The 19,373-nt window shown below is 39.3% G+C and overlaps 1 pseudogene; it reads left to right on the top strand.

Moving 5' to 3' along the window:
- Positions 1–4,957: 4,957 nt before the first annotated feature.
- LOC104800301 overlaps positions 4,958–19,373 on the top strand; it is a 60,252-nt pseudogene continuing 45,836 nt past the window's right edge.

Genomic DNA, 19,373 nt, shown 5'->3' with positions numbered 1-19,373 from the left:
TGTTTCCGGAGGGGTTCTCGTAGTCCTGGCCGAACCCTCAGCCTTTTCGTTCCTAGTCAACTCAGTCATTTTCTTCATCAAGTAGTCCAACCGAGCTTCAACTTCAAAGGGATTGTCGTACTTATCCGCTGCGATCATACCGGCCACAATCACTTTCTTCATAAACTCACCTTGACCTTGAATCGCTTGCTTCATTTGTTCACCTTGTACTACAATCGCACTTTGCAATTTCTTTTCTGTCTCAGCCAACTTCCGAGTCAGATACCCAACCTGCCCTTTCAAATGCGAGACTTGAGAAGTTAAATCTTGACCATCGCCTTGGTCAGCTTCTTCTTCTTCTTCTTCTTCTTCTTCTTCTTCTTCTTCTTCTTCTTCTTCTTCTTCTTCTTCTTCTTCTTCTTCTTCTTCTTCTTCTTCTTCTTCTTCTTCATAAGTCACTTGTCTTTTGCCTTTTTCACTTCTTCTTCTTCTTTTTTCCACATTTCTTGTTGAAGCAGTTGCTTTCCTTTTCTTCTGCATCTGCATCATTGGCACTTCGATGCGAGATTTCACATTAGCCTCGAGTATATCTCTCCATTTCACAGATTTCACATCTTCAACCAAATGCGCCATCCAACTATCAACCACCTCATCAACATTATCAATTGTCTCCAAATGCACAACCAGATGGCTCTCAGCCTCCTCTGGAATTAGAATGCTCGCAATATCCTGAAATTAAATGCTCAAGTAAGAAAACGACTAAAAACCACAACTGTTTTTCAACTTCCCTAACACTATTTTTTCAGACTACACTATTACTACTCTTTTGGAACTGACCTGCGTCCTTCCGATCCTTGTCAAACCTTGTCTGATTCCATACTTCTTTTTCGGAATGAAACATCGTCGGCATATCCTTGGACAGGATTGTTTCACATTTCCTTCCACCCTGACTTCACTATACCATCCGCCTGAACGAAGCTTGGAATACATTCGAACGGCAACATCTGTTATAACAAATACAAAACATTAATAAAGTATTTCTTGACAACTCTTTATTTTGTTTAGTAAACCCTAAACCCTTACCGTGAGGAGAATTATAAACCCTGGTAAGTTCCACTGATTAGCCGGCTTCCGATGTTTATTCAGATAGTTCACCACAAACTCATGAACATTGTTGAACGTGAACGTCCCCCAAGGGAATTTTTCGCATGCATCCACATTGTTGACAATCTTCAACAGAAATAGATTCACGTATTCCGAATGTTGGTGCCCAATGACATAACTGAGCAGCAACAAATAAGCTATCTTCAATCGGTCATCTCTGTCATCTACAGCCAATTCTCCAAACTTCTTCATTACTTCTGCTTTCATAACCTTTTCAAAACTCTCTTAACCAAAGAATTTACGGTAGAATTCGAACCCTCCAATTTCCTCCCAATTATCAGGCAACGGAGAACAATTTAAACCACAGAGAATAGCGTGTTCCCACAGCGAATACCTAATTGGGACTCCGTTCATCACGAACCATAACTCGTCATCTTTCTTGGTCTTGACTGATTGGTTGATGAGTGCAACCATTAATCTCAGCTTCAGTGACTGTTTCTTCTTCATATGAAATATGTGTCTGAATTGCGATTGTTCGGTGAAATACTTTTTTTCCTCCTCCGTCATGTGGTTCTCGAGAAATTCCACAGCTTCTATGTGGAAACACTTTGACGATAACTTCACCGAAATCTTGTTCATGTCGTCAAATTCATAGTAGAATTCGACTTTGGGTATATCCCAAATCTGCAACAAAACAATGAGATTCATCAAACATACATCACAACACATGACATTCTCAGAAACGGGTTTCAAATTCTACTACTTCACTATCATTTCTTAATTGCTACTTCGTATAAAACACTTAAAATTTAAAAGTTACATGAGCACGATTTCACCAAATCTGTTCAACTCTTCGCATTATCCGACATCACACTCCCCTTTAACCCAGACTTTAAAAACCCAGATTTAAATCTAATTCCAACATGAAAACCCTAAACCCAGATTTCTACTTACATGTGTTTTCGGAGAAACATTTCCCTCCATTGTTCTTTCTGGCTCCGACTCTGTCTCCATGTTCGTATTCTCCGCCTCAGGCTCCGTCTGCGTTCTCTCGCCGGCACCTCGACACCACTCTGGTTCCAGCACCGACTCGACCTCGACCTCGACCGCGACCTCCTTCCCTCGACGACGGTGGCTTCATTTTGTTCGTCTGGCTCTCGATTTTTCTGGGTTTCGTCGCTTTCTTCCTACTTTCGCTGGCACTCCGCTGATTTCGCTTCGATTTCGACTCTCGATTCGTTTCCTTCTGTCGATTTCGCATGAGTCACTTTCCCTCCCTCGCTTTCTCTTCTCTTTGTCGTTTTCGATTTTGAAAGGGTAAAAAACCCTAACTTTCCTTTTTACGATTTTAACTAAACATTTTCACTAGTTTTTCATTTAATTCGAATTAAAAAATTTTCGCACGTGTTTTTACCTCACACGCGGGTTTCATTAAAGGTTTGTAGGTCTTTTCCATTTTTTACAGGGGTAAACTCGATATTTGATAATTCTGTCTATTTTTTAGGTGTACCTGAGAAATTGTTGCGATCCAACTCGGCTATTTGAGTAAAATTCCCCTTTTGTGCCTCGTGATGCTTCACACGTCCTTAAAAATTTAAGGATGGTGTTCGTTTTGGTTAAACTGTTAATCGGTATAATTATTTTTTATGCTTTCATCTTTGATTTATACGATGTAATTTGGAGGTGTTGTCCAAATCAAAAGTTACGGGTTAATTCTGTGACAGCCCATAATACCGTAGGAGGGTGGGGAGTGATCGCCAGTGCGAGAGGTATGGACAATGGGCGGTTCCTGACGAGCTTCTGGATAGGGGTACATGGATGAATCGAACGCACTGGAATGAGAGGGATCCGAGGGCTGTGTAGGTATAGGACTACACAATCATAGATAACTTAAAGGAATTGATTGAGATACTCATAGCAATAAGATGTATCTACCTTTTCGGTTATCCATCTCGAGAGAACTCCAAAGTTAAGCGTGTTCGCTTTGGAAGTAGTCTTAGAATGGGTGACCTCTTGGAAAGTACTTTCCGGGATGTGTGCGAGTGAGGACAAAGCACGTTAAAGGTCTCGTGTTATTGAAATTGACGTAAATATTCTGTAATCTTATTGTGTTGTCGTGGGGATATTATAATGTTGTTACACTTGATTTTGAATAGACTAAACTTTTGTGGTTTTTATTTTTTTTTTATACCGATAGGGTTTTGTTAGTTGTAATGCTCTACGATGATCCGTGATATGACATTTTGACTATGTATTGATTCATTAGTTTATGAATGCATTACTTTTCCCGTTATATGATTAGCATGTTTGTTATATTACGGTAAATATCCTTGAATCATTGCAGATGATTCTAAACTCCCTGGTCAGTTATCATTGTGGGAACAATGATGAATTAAGACCAGCATGATGTGTGATAGATGATTATGATCATGTGCATTGGATGCAAATCACAATCATGGGTTCTCGTTTGGAACGAGTTACTGGATGACCCGCATGAGATTGTCACATGGACATGAGTCATGACTTGAATCTCATACAGCGGTTCGTTCTTGGATCCTCAGACCTGAGATGTCTAGAGTATCTGATATGAGGAGTGACGTGTCTTGACTGCGTCAAACGTCGTCTTTAACCGGATGATCATAACGGCGTTGCTCAGATACGTTCACGAATCATATGCAGATAGTAGACATGCAATACGGGACTTGTCACCTCCTACGCATGAGAGATGTCGCTGGGCCCCTCGTGGAAATCGGACTGTGAAAATGCGTGGCCACGTTATAGATGAATGTACATCTATTTTATCAATCGGTTTGCCTAGACGAGTAAGCGGTTGAACTAGAAGGGTGGCTTATTCAATGCTCTTGTTCAACATACGACATCGTGAGACAAAGGATCAGAACTCGAACTATTGCTGGCTTTGTTAGATCACCTCTAACTCTATTCTAGGTGGGTGGTCATGGCGTCTTGCTAGAGGCTAACCATGACTTGTGGTTCGGGAAAGGGTTTCCGAAGCCACTACCAATTCGAATGGGCCTACAGGGTCACACACCATTAGGGATGGAACACAGGTGTGGACCGTGCCGCAAAGGGCCAGACCGTCCGGGCCAGGTGTGGACCGGACGGTCCAGGCATCAAGACCGTCCATTCTGCGTTGGATTACGGACCGTCCGTTCCGCGTGGAAAGCCAGACCGTCCGGTCCAAGACCTAGACCGGACGGTCCGACTTTCTGACAGATTTCCTATTTCGCGTTTTAAGGGTTTTGGGCAATTCTAATTAATGTGAGAGCCGCCACAAACCCTAGAGAACGAACCTCAGACGTCCAAGACACTCATGAGAGCTTAGAGAAGCTGGATTTCGAGTTCTAGTGATTGGAATATCGATTCCAAGTCAAGGACATCGTTTTCTCTTTACAAATCCTAGCAGATACGTTCCAAAGTGTTGGAATTCATCCCGCCGGTGTGGATACATGTAGAGGAGTTGTGCTTTCAACTCTTGGTGATTAAAACAGGCCCTGGATCGATTGATACTTCCAGATCTTGAAAGAACGAGGTAAGTATTCGAATCCCACGACGATATACACGATTGTTCGGGTTATTGCACAATTGGTTTTGTGTGACGTTTGGCTAGGTTTAGATCTTTCCTTCCGCTGCGTGAAACCTAGAATCCAAACCCTAGATCGATGAGATCGCATGCTAGGATCCCGAAGGGAACCCAACAGGTTTTTCACGTCAAAATCGGTTGTTTATCTCGACATCGTTATTTACGATATTGTTACACTATATATCGTCATTCTCGAAGGTTTACACAAATAAAAGATTATCATTACTGATTTGTAACATACGGTCAAAGTAATGTAAAATCTCCAATATTTCTTTGGGAGGTGGAACCAGATCAATCATGGGAACTCTTTTCATTTCGAAGATCAAAGAGGAATACTCAAATCAGATGATGCTTACTTTTTCTGTTTTTTGATCTCCCAAAATCTCATACACTATTGTTAGACCTTACAATGTCACTCTTTATGTTCATCAACTTCTTAAGAACGCTGATGAATGCATGATCTTGAAAAATGAGGCTCTTTAGGATATATGTTTTAGAACTCTCAAACTCACCACTCCTAAATATGACACAAAATTAAGGGGTAATCTCATAAAAATACCCGAACTTTTATAAAAATCTCAAATAAATACTCGAACTATAAAATTATCATATAAATACATGAACTTTTCACAACTCTCACATAAATACCCAGACTTTTAAATTTTTTCCAAATCAAACACGCATCCGTTAACGTCATTAAACACAACTGTTGACTCAGCAAAAACTTGCTGACTCAGCAAAGAAAAAAACTGTTGATTCAACAAAAAACTACTGACTCAGCAAAAACATATTATTAAATATCCAAATGTTCATCTACATGTATTTAAATTAATATATGTATAGAAATTCACACACATATATAAATATATTTATCATTAGTAATGATATAGTAGTTATGTATATATGTGTTTTGTACACTATAATATACATCATTACTAATACACTATAATATATATCACTATAATATATATACATATAAATATTATTTTTAATATATATTATATGTATATATATTAGTTATAATTATTTTTTTAATATATATTACGTATGTATATAAATTTAATTATAATTATTTTTATTTTAATATATATGTATTAGTAATGATATATATATATATATTGTAGTTATGTGTATATATGTTTTATTAATTATAAATAATTTTATTTTTAATGTATATATATTTTTATATATGTGAATTTCTATGCATATATTAATTTAAATACATGTAGATGAATATTTGAATATTTAATAATATTTTTTTTGCTGTCACTAGTTTTTTTACTGAGTCAACAGTTTTTTTTTGCTGAGTCAGCAGTTGCGTTAAACGACGATAACAAATGCGTGTTTGATTTGGAAAAAATTTAAAAGTCTGGGTATTTATGTAGGAGTTGTGAAAAGTTCAAGTATTTATATAACAATTTTATAGTTCGGGTATTTATTTGAGATTTTTGTAAAAGTTCGGGTATTTTTATGCGATTACCTCCAAAATTAAAGAAATTCATCAAAAACGTTTCTATATTCCTGACGTTTTTATCTACACACAACAAGAAATACCGCAATTTGCGACGGAATATTCTGTCGCAATCTACATAAGCATCTGTCATAAATTGAATACTGCGACAAACAACGACAGATAAATTTTCGTCGTTAAAACGTTGACGCAAATGCCGGGTTGTCGTTAATCTGTCGTATGTTTGCGACACCACATTGCCGTAGATTTCTGTCGCAACACTGCGACAGACGATAGTGTGTCGGATGACCGTCGTAGTTTGGAACAGTCATGCTATCGTGCTTCGGTGACACATTATTCTGTAACATTCTGTCGCAATGTTGCGACAACATATAGGTGTCGTTATCTTTGTCACGACATGACAACTTTGGCAATCTGTCACAAAAAGGTTGTCGTTAGTGTGCGACGGTTATATCTATCGCAACGCTGTAGGTAATTTGCGACAACGTTTAATTGTTGTATTCCGTTTTAAATATAATAAAATATATATATATATATATTTTAAATTTCAATTTTTTTTTATAATTTTTTATTTAAATTTAAAACAAAATTTTTTTAAAAATTATTTATTATAAAAAAGTATTTATAATATTTAAAAAGGTTTTTATAAAAATAAATTACACAAATTACACAAAATAGTTATCAGGATTGTCCGAGATACGCGGCTCGTCGGGAGTTGTGGATGGTCCGACTCCAGGCTCAGGTGTAGTCATGCTCTGGGTTTGTTGCTGCTCCTGGGCAAGAGAAGGGTACAATCGCGCGAAAAGCGCCTTGTACCGCTCAATTCTTGCCTCGTTTTCTTCGAGTCGTGCTATCTTCCTGCGATACTCCTCGAACTCCTCGATCTTCTTCTTCAGCGCCTCCACCTCACGAGTGAGAGTGACGTGCTGGCCGATCGATGCTACATCTGGATGGCTGCCATCCAACTCAGTCGTAAATCCGCCGACGCCATAGATACGACCTTTAACATATGGCTGAACAACCTATAAAATAAAAAATATATATTAATTAACAATTAAAGAATTAATTAATTAAATATAAGCCAAATGTTTAGCTCTAGATATAGGTTGTTGATTTCAGCTAGCGATAGCTAAGTCGATCCACAACTCTCCTCTAGCTGGGAGAGACGATCGGTGATCTTCGTCTGAATCGCGTCCACGATCTCCTGGACCGGAACGCTGATATAAGATCCGTCAGCCCGACGGTGAGTCTTCTGCAACACTCGCAACGCAGAAGACTCTAACCTTTCTTCTGCGTCTAAACAAAAAAAATGTAATTAGAAAATTAAAAATAAAAATAAAAACAATTTTTTTTTACTATCTCACGAGCGACCCGCGCAAATTATCTTCTTCCCGCAGTGTGTGTCGTAGGGGCGCGCTCGATCTCAGCTCGGGAACGACGATTGCTCGAAAAGATCTGGCTTTTCTGCGTTGCATCATCGGAATCCGAATGTGCAACGAGCTGCTCATAGATCGGCGTCGACATCCACAAAGGTCGTGCGCGCTTCGTCTTCACCCGATAAATGTTATCCCAGAGATGATCTCGGATGGTGAGCCTCCAGGCGGAGTAAACCCGATCATGAATCGCCTAGTCCCAATAATAAGCTTGCCTGCAAAAAAAAAAAAAATCAGTTATAATTTGTATGAAAATATAATTGAAATAAATTTTAAATCTTACCGCGAAAGCGCCAAACCAACGCTCCAGATAAGGCGTAGAGACACGGTGAGGCTGTACCAAGGGCCTTTGGAGTCCGACTGGATGATGCTGACGACGGATGTAATAACCTCCTTACTCCAATCAAACCTATAAAAAAACAAAAACTTTATTTAATACAATGATAAATCATTAATAAAACGATAAATCATTAATAAACCATTCGTTAAAAAAAAACTTACCATATAGACCCAGGAGAGTGATCTGGATCGAGGCGAGGTCGGAGGTGGCGTTGCTTAGATGCGAGTATCTCCCCAAACGACAACGATGCCTCGTGACTAGATGCGCCTTCATTCATGGACTGCAACGAAGGCACACCCGTGAATGGTACATCTAGCGGAGGGGGCTCGACCATCTGCTTGTGATTCACAGATGGTGATCTAGACGATCCGATCCCATGTCCTCGGGATCGGATTCCGCTACCACTACGACCAGTTGATCGTGATTGACTCATCTAGAAATTAAAAAGCATGAAATATAAACCTTAAACAAAAAATTGAAACACTAAACGAAACCCTAAACCCTAAACCCTAAGTGTTGGAGTGAACGGCGTGAGATAGACAACGTGAGAACGGCAGTGAACGGAGTGAGAACGGCGGTGAACGGCGACGGAAACGAGGAACGACGATTTCAAGAGGAAAAAACGCTGTGTTGGAGTGAGGGGAAGAAGACGATGCACGAGGTTTTAATTTACCTTGCGACAGAATTGCAGCAGATTGCGACAGAATAAATCTGCCGCAATTCTGTCGCAATAGTCAGGTCGGCCAGGTGAACGATTGGAGATTACAGAACTACGACAGATGAGCGACAAATATTGTCTTTCACAATGAAAGTGAGAGCGGGAAACACGTGTAATTTGCGACAGATATATGACAGACTGTATCCGTCACAACGTTTTAAAAAATGATTAAAAAAACACACAAAATTAAACATAAAAAAATTTTCAATAAAAAATTTTCATTGAAAAACAAAATTACAAATAAAAGAAAATCTAATGAAATGAACCGCATTCAGAAATTTCTGTTGTTCTTTCGTTCGAGTCTTCAGTATTGTTCTCGTTTTCATCGTCATTACCGATTTCTAATTCTTCAAGTACTCCTTCTTCGGCTATTAACCTTCCAACCTCAATCGTATCTTCAATTCGAACATCACCTTGGTCAGCATCTTGGAGCGGGACTTGTTCTGCAGCTTCTTCATGGAAAATAGCTCCTTTAGGGTTGATCTTCACGACAACCCTCCAATCAACATCTGATTTTCTTGTAATTTTTTTCGGATAAGGGATATAACACACCTGATCTGTCTGTGATGCCAATATAAAAGGATCATACTTCCCGTAGCGACGAGTGTAACATATGTCAATAACGCCTGTTTTGTTCACTCTGATCCCTCGATTGGGGGTTGGATCAAACCAATTACACCTGAACATCATAACTTTTAGTCTGAAATGTCCTGTGTATTGGAGCTCAAAATCCTCCTGCAATATACCGTAAAAATCAGGTTCATCTTCTGAAGCGCAATACTCTGAACCCCTAACACAAACACCATAATTAATTGTTGAACGATGTTGTCCGTGTTTGTGTGTATGGAAAACGAATCCTCTGCTAAAACACATCGACCAGCATGTGACACGATATATGGAACCTTGAACTAGCTCGTGCAACCACAACAGATGCTCTTCTGGTGATGGTCGAATCTGCAACGGGAAATATACGTAGACTGATTATATTTTTAATATCTTATAATAACAATGTTTATTTAAAATTCACAGTCTACTGCTTGATCCATTTATACTTACGTATTCTTTTAACCATGTTGCAAACCTTTTCTCTTTAATGTTGGTCAACTCTTCGTCGGTTATGGAACCGTATGTGTTGTACACTTGTTCATCAAAAATCATGAATAACAATTAACAATTATCACTTAAATAGATATAAATTAATAGTGTTTCTGAGAAATAATTATATATAATACATATACCGACCTCTCAAATGGTAGAATTTCTTCATAGTTTAACAACACAAAGGTATGGACTACATGGTAGTCGTGGTCGGATAAATAACTCTGGCTTGGCTTACCACCACATCTTCCTTTTCTTTAGAATGTCTGTGGGATATCTACATTCGTCGGATAACTAGGGTCGTCATCGCAATGGAATGATTTGTTTGTCCCTCTTCTCTTTGTCACCACATTATCTTCAAAATAATTGAGGTAAAGAATGAAATTTCTTCATTGATATATTGTTCGACGATTGACCCTTCAACAAACGTCTTCTGTTTGGCTTTTTTCTTCAAATGATACATAAAGCGCTCGAATGGATACATCCATATGTAACATGTTATGCATATATGTATTGCATATACAATAATATAAATACATATACATTAATTACATTATAACATACCTAAATTGAACCGGTCCTCCAAGTTCGGCTTCTCGTGGTAAATGGATTGGTAAATGTTCCATCACATTAAAAATTGACGGTGGAAATATTTCTTCGAGGTTGCAAAAGATCATATGTTAAGTTTCACCAGGTCAACATCTTTGAGTTTCAGCGTCCGACTGCAAAGCTCCCGAAAAAAAGAGCTTATCCCTACAAAAACATCAATCAAACTAATCTTAACTCCAATAAATTAATTAATTAAATAACAAACTAATTTAACAAAGTACCTGATAGACTCTCGTGTACATGTTGTGGAAGTATATCTGAAATGCTATTGGAAGCAATCGTTGCATAAAAACATGACAATCATGACTTTTCATACCCTTCAACTTATTTCCGGCGATATCAGCACATCGCGTCAGATTTGAAGAGTAACCATCGGAAAATTTCACATCATCCTTCAACCATCTGAAAAAGTTCTTCTACGCTTCTCCGAATACACAAAAATTGGAACAGGTGCCTTCCCATCTGGTGTCAACTCTAACTTTTTTCTCGAACAAATTGATTTTATATCCTTTCTTGAGTTGAGGTTGTCCTTCGACTTTTGGGGTACATTCAACACCGTGTTTATGATGTTATCGAATTTTTTTTCTTTCAATACATGACATCAAGATTGTGTCACAACTTGTGATGTCTTCAATATGACAATTCCCAAAATATATTTTTTTTATGTCAATTATGATATTCACCATATCCTTCAATCGACAAATGACTGTTTCCACCAACTTCTGTCGTAGCTCCTAACCTGTGTGACCTAACACAATCTTCAATCCCTTCAAATAATATTTCATCTCCCATAAGTGCATGATTCCCTGGTAAGAAACGTCGATGACAATTAATTCATTTTTCTCTCGTTCTGCAACCAAAATGTATCAGTCTCATCAATGCAATACGGATAAGCTAGACGACCATGCGTTGTCCAACCAGACAACATCGAATATGCTGGAAAATCACTAATTGTCTATTAAGTACTGCACGAAGCAAAAAGTTTTGCTTAACAGACACGTCATATGCTTCAACCCCAATACTTCAAAGATCTTTCAACTCCTCTATCAACGGTTGAAGAAACACATCCAAACTCCTTCTAGGGTGATTAGGTCCCGGAACTAATATCGAGAGAAATAAAAACTCTCTATTCATGCACATCACCGGCGGTAAATTGTACGGTGTTAAAATCACCGGCCATAGAGAGTAATTCGGACCAGACATCCCAAATGGATTAAATCCATCCGTACATAATGCTAGATATACGTTTCTAGATTCGCTTGCAAAATCAGGAAATACCTGTCGAAAGTATTTCCAAGCCAAACCATCAGATAGATGATGCATTTCTCCACCAGACGTCGAATGCTCTGTATGCCACCGCATATGCGATGCTGTCTTTTCGGATTGATATAATCTCTATAGGCATGTAAAACATTCTTTTCAAAGGAATTAACTTGCCTTTCTTTGAAGAAGAGCAAGTGATCGATATCTGTCTTTTCCGCAGAAATGACATTGCATCAATTCTACCTCTTCTTTCCAGAAAATCATACAGTTGTCTTCATAAATATCAATCTTTCGATAAGGTAAACCCAACATATGCATAAGACTCTTGGTCTCATAATATGATTCTGTTGCAGTGTTACCTTCTGGAAGATACTGCTTAAACATCTGGCTGAATCCGTCCATGCATCACTCTGGAAGATTGTAGTCAGTTTTCATGCTCATCAGTTGCGACGACAACGATAATCTTGAAAGCGCTTGTGTGCATCCTTCATATATCAGAGTATTCGCCGTGTAAAGCATGTCATAAAATCTTTTTGCTTCAACATTGGGCTCTTCCTCCATATACGACGAAACAACAACATTGGAAAATGCATCATCACTCACCATATCTACATATGGATTCCTTTCTTCTTCTTGAATGATTGCAGGTTGCGCCGTATTTTGGACAAGTTGTTCTTCGACTTGTGGAACATATGACGAAGACGTATCATACGATTCTCCATGTGCCAACAAACAAAATATTTGGACATAAAACCTCTTCTATACACGTGCTTCCACACTTCATATTCACTTCGCCATCTTTTATTCTCACACTTTGTACACGGACGCGGTAACTTGGAACTATCAATATGCGACGTTTGACTTGTCGCAAATGCCATAAAATGTTGTAATCCTTCCTCAAACTTACGGGAGATTTGATTATTATTGGAAGAATCAAATCTTTGATACATCCACATTCTTGAAGAGAAAGACATTTTTTCTGAGCGATTTGTTTTACTGCAACTCGAGTGAATGCATGCGCGGTTGATTATATTTCAATATTGCGACGGATTTGTGACAGGTAATTCTGTCGTTACAAAAATGCGACAGATTTGCGGCGCAAATTAGGTAAAGCACGAATCACGTGCTTACCTAACTTCGCAATGCACCGAATCTGTCGCGCATCTGTCACAATACTGCTGTGACGCACCGACTGTGTCGCACATATGTCGCAATATTTATGCGACGAAATGTTTATGTCGCTAATGTGTCATTAGTTATCGACAGACGATGTGTCACAAAAAATCTTTAGCATTCCGTCGTGAACCTGTCGCAAAACTTTGCGACAGACATATGTGAAGGTGTCCGTCGGTAATTTGCGACAGAATTTGCGTCCGACTGCGACAGGATTTAGATTCTGCTCTTCTGTCGCTGTTCTGTCTCTGTCCGTCGTAAAAATGGTTGCGACAGATTCTTCCGTCGCAAGAGTTATCGCAATTTACAGTTTTTCTTGTAGTGACATAACTTATACCATATATTTACTTGCAACTTGTTTTCTAAGTGGTATATGATATTGATATCATATGTCACTTTTCATATCAAGAAGTCATACATCAAGATGTCTCATAAAAACCCAATATCAGATTGCTGTACAAAACAGATAAATACAACCACTCAATCTATATTTCACTCCAACAGAAAAAGGAAATACATACTAAGACCAAAAGAATAAAGACCTTTCTCTTTACCTCTTAACAACTTCAATAAGAAAAAGTATGATCCCTTGCAAAACCCATATGCAAGGCTAAATAGGAAAACTCAATAACACCCTACTGAGTTGGATAATTCTATCAGACATCAAAACATGTTCATGCCAAATAGAAAAAGTAAATTATAGGTATTTAGGCTGTAAAGTACCCAATGATACTCTCCATTCCTTGTGTACTGCTTCCATGATATATCTTTTATCCTTAGATATGTTGTTTGTTACCTGTCTTCCATCATTCCTCTTCGCCGGTTCTTCACGTAAGCACGAAAGGGCATACCAATACCCCTCCAAAGGGGCGCAACTTGTCCTCAAGTTGGAAAGATGGAAACTGGAGGGCGATGTCAGCAGCACGCTCCCAAGATGCTTCGTGGAATGGAAGATCCTTCCACTGGACAAGGATTTCTAGGTTGCCATCCCCTGCGTAATGCGTTTTCAAGACTACTTCAGGATGCACCACTGATGGGATTCCTGGGATCTCTAGAGCGAATCCTATTCTTAAGAGATCGATTCTAGGGTTTGCGCAGCGGATATAGAACAAAAATTTGAATGAAACCCTAGAACCATGCTTCTATGAATCGTAGAAACGTTAGAACACTTACCTCAATCGATCCGGGGCTTGTATCAACCGAAGAGTTTGTCTGATCACGAAAGGAAGGAAGAATACCTCGTCTTCTACATGTATCCACACCTCGGGATGGATTCCAATTGTTGGAACTTGTCTGCTAGGACCCGAATAAGCTATTCGGTTTCGCGCTTCGAGAAAACGAGACTTGGAACTCTTAGAACTCTTTGGATCTCACCCAAAAGCTCTCAAAGTTCTGTACCAGACGGCTCAAAAAGTCTCTCTTTCAATTAGGGTTTTAATCTCCTTCTTATAAGGTGATTTAACCCTAATTCGGTCTAATTTTCGAAAAACCCGAAAGCCGGAACGGACGGTCTAGAAATACACGTGGACCGTCCGTTCCAGCAAGCCAGAACGGACGGTCTGCATACGTGGACCGTCCGTTCCAGAAAAGCCAGAACGGACGGTCTGCCTTCTGTAGACCGTCGGGTCTGGACCTGGCGGACCGTCGGGCCTGGTCCTTTCGGTCCGTCCGTTCCAGCCCCTTCTGTCTTGGTTTTTTCATTGTTTTCTCGTGCGTTTTGTCCTTCCTGCGTGTGTGATCCTGTAGGTGTTGGTTTAGTGCTCTATTATGTACTGTTTGCGAGCTTCCTTTGGATACATTTGATGTATTGATACTTTCTATAGTTTTATGAAAGTGTTTGATTCATTACATGTTGTGCATACTAGATATGTTGTGAAATCCATGTATTGTTATGAACAATACTAAACTCCCTAGTCACGTATCATTGTGGGAATAATGATATACTAAGACTAGTATGATGTGTGATTGATGATCATATAGATGATCATAGGTATTGGATACGATCACAATCATAGGTATTCGTTGGAGAACGGAATACTGGATTGACCCGCATGAGATTGTCACATGGACTAGCGTCATGACTTGAATCTCATATGGCGGTTCCATGATTGGATCCTAACATGAGATTGTCACATGGACTAGCATCATGACTTGAATCTCATATGGCGGTTCCATGATTGGATCCTAAGACCTGAGATATCTACGGAATCCAACATGAGGAGTTGCGTGCTTTGAATACGTCAAACGACCTGCGTAACAGGAGGACTATAAAGGCGTGTATCAGGTACGAAACAAATCATGTGCTGGATTGTAGATAATTAAGACGAGATTTGTACCTCTCGTAAAAGAGAGAGATATCGCTGGGCCCCTCGTGTGAGCGAGACTGTAGAAATGTGTGGCCGCACTATAGACGAACGTCGTCTATTTCAGACAGTCGAACTCAGTGAACGAGAAAGCAGTCGAATTAGATAAGGTGGCTTGTCCATGCCTTATGTTCGACATATGATATCACGATACAAAAGGATCATCAACCGGAATCATCACTGGCGTTCGTAAGATCACGAACAAACTCTATTCGAGATAGGTAGTCATAGTGTCTTGCTGGAATAGAGATTTCAGGTTATACTGCTATATCGAATGAGCCTACAGGGTCACACACGTAGGGAAGGACAAAACACACGAGAAAAAGACCGAAAAACCAAGACGGAAGGGTCTGGAACGGACGGACTAGAAGTCCGGAACGGACGGTCTGCCAGGACCAGAAGTCTGGAACTGACGGTCCACTAATGGCAGACCGTCCGTTCTACGTACTGGAACGGACGGTCCACGTGCATTTCTGGACCGTCCGTTCCGGGCTTCAGGTTTTTTCGAAATTAAACCAAAATTAGGGTTAAATCACTTTATAAGAAGGATATTAAACCCTAATGAAGGGTGGCCGACTTTAGAACACTTTGATCAGACTTTTGGTGAGATCCAAGAGGTTGAGAGTGTGATCGAAGTCCCGTTTTCTCGAAGTACAAAACCGAATATCAGATTTGGGTCCTAGTAGACAAGTTCCAACCGTTGGAATCCATCCCGAGGTGTGAATACGTGTAGAGGGCGAGGTAATCTTCCTCCCTTTCATGATCGGACGAGTTCTTCGATTGATACAGACCCCGGATCGATTGAGGTAAGCGTTCTAACGTTTCTACGATTCATAGAAGCATGGTTCTAGGGTTTCATTCAAATTTTATTTTACATCCGCTGCGCAAACCCTAGAATCGATCTCTTAGGAATAGGATTCGCTCTAGAGATCCCTGGAATTTCATCAGTGGTATCAGAGCCTAGCTGCTCTGTTTTGATTTCGTAGAACCCGATCACGCACGTTTTAGGATTTGAATTGTTTGAATCCATGTTTGCTTTGATTTCTATGCATGTTTGATGATTGAATCTAGTGTAGATTGCATGTTTCATGTTGCATAGAGTGCAGAAGATCGAATTTTGAGTGTACAGAAGAATTCGGATCAGTTTCGGTCTGATCGGGGCCAAGAACGCCGGAGAACGTGATCTGATCACGTAGACGAACCCTAGACGTCCGTTCTGGGTAAGCCAGACCGGACGGTCCGGGGTGGCGGACCGCACAGATCAGAACAGATGGTCCGCTCTGGACCGTCTGTTCCGTCTCTGCGGACCGTCCGTTCCGGCTGGTTCAGTCCGATCGTTCTGCAAGCCTGGAACGTCCGTTCTGCCTCCAGAACGAACGTTCCGAGGTTCAGATTCTGAAATTTTTTGTTTTCTAGGCCCGATTATGCAATCGTTGCTTAATCTGATCAACTGTAACTCGAATAGACATGATTCATTCTTATGGATGGTCCTTAGTGAATGAATGCATGTAACTTGATCAAGATATGGGATATGCTTGATTGAGTGAGAGCTTCGAGATTGGGATTACATAATCGAATGGATGGTCTATTCGGATTATGTTAATCATTGCACAGAAACCGATTAGATCTATGAGCTCTACGAGTAAAGCACTTGTCAAGGCCTCGAACGTACGTGTCATGGGCCATGCCAAAGCTGGGTGTGCCGTATTATCTTGGTGAGGCAAGATGGAGAAATGGTGGTTCTCATAGCTTGAAAGTAGATGCTTGATCTAGTGTGGTTTCGAAAATCCCTTTTTCATGCATGTAATGCTGAGTGTGTACCTCCCATTACTATAGCGCCTGTCAAGGCATCGACATCCGTAACACGGGTCATGCCAAAGCTGAGCGTGCCGGATTATCTTTGTGAGGCAGGGTGGGAAATCGTGGTTCCCACAGCTTGAATATGGTTAATCTTAGGTTAAGGTGTCGAGTTTGACTCGAGACATAATGGTACAGATGAGACAAGTATGCAATGATATTTGATATCATAGTCTCATAAAAGATCTAAGAGTCACATTGGATGTGATTGACATTAGATGTCTACCTAAATAGCATAAGGATAAGTGTAACAATCACTACTAGAAAACACGGAAAAGGTGACGCAAAATTTGCGTCACTAAAATGATGACGCAAAAGTGATGGTGACGCAAATAGTGACGCAAAAAATGACGCAAAATTTGCGTCACGAAAAAAGGTGACGCAAGAGTGACGCAAATAGTTGCGTCACCCTTTTGGTGACGCAATTTAGTCACCTTTTAGTGACGCAATTGCGTCACTATATCTGTATTTTATTATTTATACGTATAAATATACAAATATTTATATATAAATATATATTTTATATATACGTATATATGTATGTATGTATGTATTTGTACGTATAAATATACGAGTATTTACATATAAATATAAATTTTATATATACGTATATTATATATATGTGTATTTGTATGTATAAATATACATATATATATATATATATATATATATAACGTATATTTTATGTATACATATATATTATATATGTGTGTATTTGTATATACAAATATACGAGTATTTTATATATAAATGTGTATTTTACATATACATATATATTATATATTTATATATATCATCATATATATGAATATATATATATATAATCGTGTATATATATATGCATATATTTATACATACAAACATATGTTATATATATAAATATATACTTTATGTATGTGTATATACGTACAAATATATACGTATATATATATTTGTAAGTATAAATATTTGTATATGTATATGTATTAATGTTGTAATGATCAGAAGTTTAACTTGGATCAGTTGGTTGCTTGTCAATTGGAACTCTAAAGTTAAGCGTGCTTGAGCTGGAGTAGTGGAAGGATGGCTGACCTCTTGGGAAGTGGATTTCGGGGATTCAATTTTAGAATTTCCGAGTCGGCTTAAGATCGCGGTTGCGTCACTATTTAGTGACGCAAAAATTGAGTCACTATTGTGTCACCCTTTGGTGACGTTTGGTGACGAAATCTGAATTGATGATGGTATGAATGGTGACGCTTTTGGTTGCGTCACTATTGCGTCACCTTTTGAAAAGAGTGACGCAAAAATATAAAAGGGTGACGCAAAAGTTGCGTCACCCTTTTGCTGTTTTCTAGTAGTGAATTTATTCTTGTGTGAACTGAAATACGGATCTTAGTACAATATAGAAAATTATTGTAGGGTTAGTTTTCTTTGTGGGAATATAGCTTGTGTTTGCATCTATATTGTCATTGGTTGATGATGGACTAGCTGGTAGTAGATCATTGATAGAATCTGCATTTGTTTTTGTTCGTTCTGTTTTGTTTTTTGCTGTAGGACATGTCGTTAACCGGTAGCGTACCGAGTTTGACGATGCGATCTATCCTTGAGAAGGATAAGTTGACCGGGACGAACTTCTTGGACTGGTATCGTAACTTGAGAATTGTTCTCAAGCACGATAAGAAGTCATACGTCATGGAAGGGGCTCTACCACCAGAGCCTGCGGCCAATGCCACGAGAGCTGTCAGGGATGCTTGGTTGAAGCATCAGACTGACGACAATGAGATCTCCTGTCTCATGTTGGGAAGCATGGCCCTGAATCTTCAGAGGCAGTTTGAGGGGAATAGCGTGTTTGATATGTGTTGGGTTTCCTGGGATCTCATGAGCGAATCCTATTCCTAAGAGATCGATTCTAGGGTTTGCGCAGCGGATGTAAAACAAAAATTTAATAAACCCTAGAACCATGCTGCTATTGAAATCGTAGAAACGTTAGAACGCTTACCTCAATCGATCCGGGGCCTGTATCAACTGAAGAATTGGTTCGATCACGAAAGGCAGGAAGATTACCTCGTCCTCTACACGTATCCACACCTCGGGATGGATTCCAACGATTGGAACTTGTCTGCTAGGACTCGAATCTCTATTCGGTTTGTGCACTTTGATAAAACGAGACTTTGAATTCCTTGAACTCTTTGAGCTTCGAGATTGGGATTACATAATCGAATGGATGGTCTATTCGGATTATGTTAATCATTGCACAGAAACCGATTAGATCTATGAGCTCTACGAGTAAAGCACTTGTCAAGGCCTCGATCGTACGTGTCATGGGCCATGCCAAAGCTGGGTGTGCCGTGCTATCTTGGTGAGGCAAGATGGAGAAATGGTGGT

Source organism: Tarenaya hassleriana, unplaced genomic scaffold, assembly GCF_000463585.1.
Source record: "Tarenaya hassleriana unplaced genomic scaffold, ASM46358v1 Cleome66, whole genome shotgun sequence".
In the NCBI taxonomy this organism is placed as follows: domain Eukaryota; kingdom Viridiplantae; phylum Streptophyta; class Magnoliopsida; order Brassicales; family Cleomaceae; genus Tarenaya; species Tarenaya hassleriana.
The sequence above is the reverse complement of the archived record's forward strand: the minus strand, read 5'-3'. Positions and strand labels throughout refer to the sequence as shown.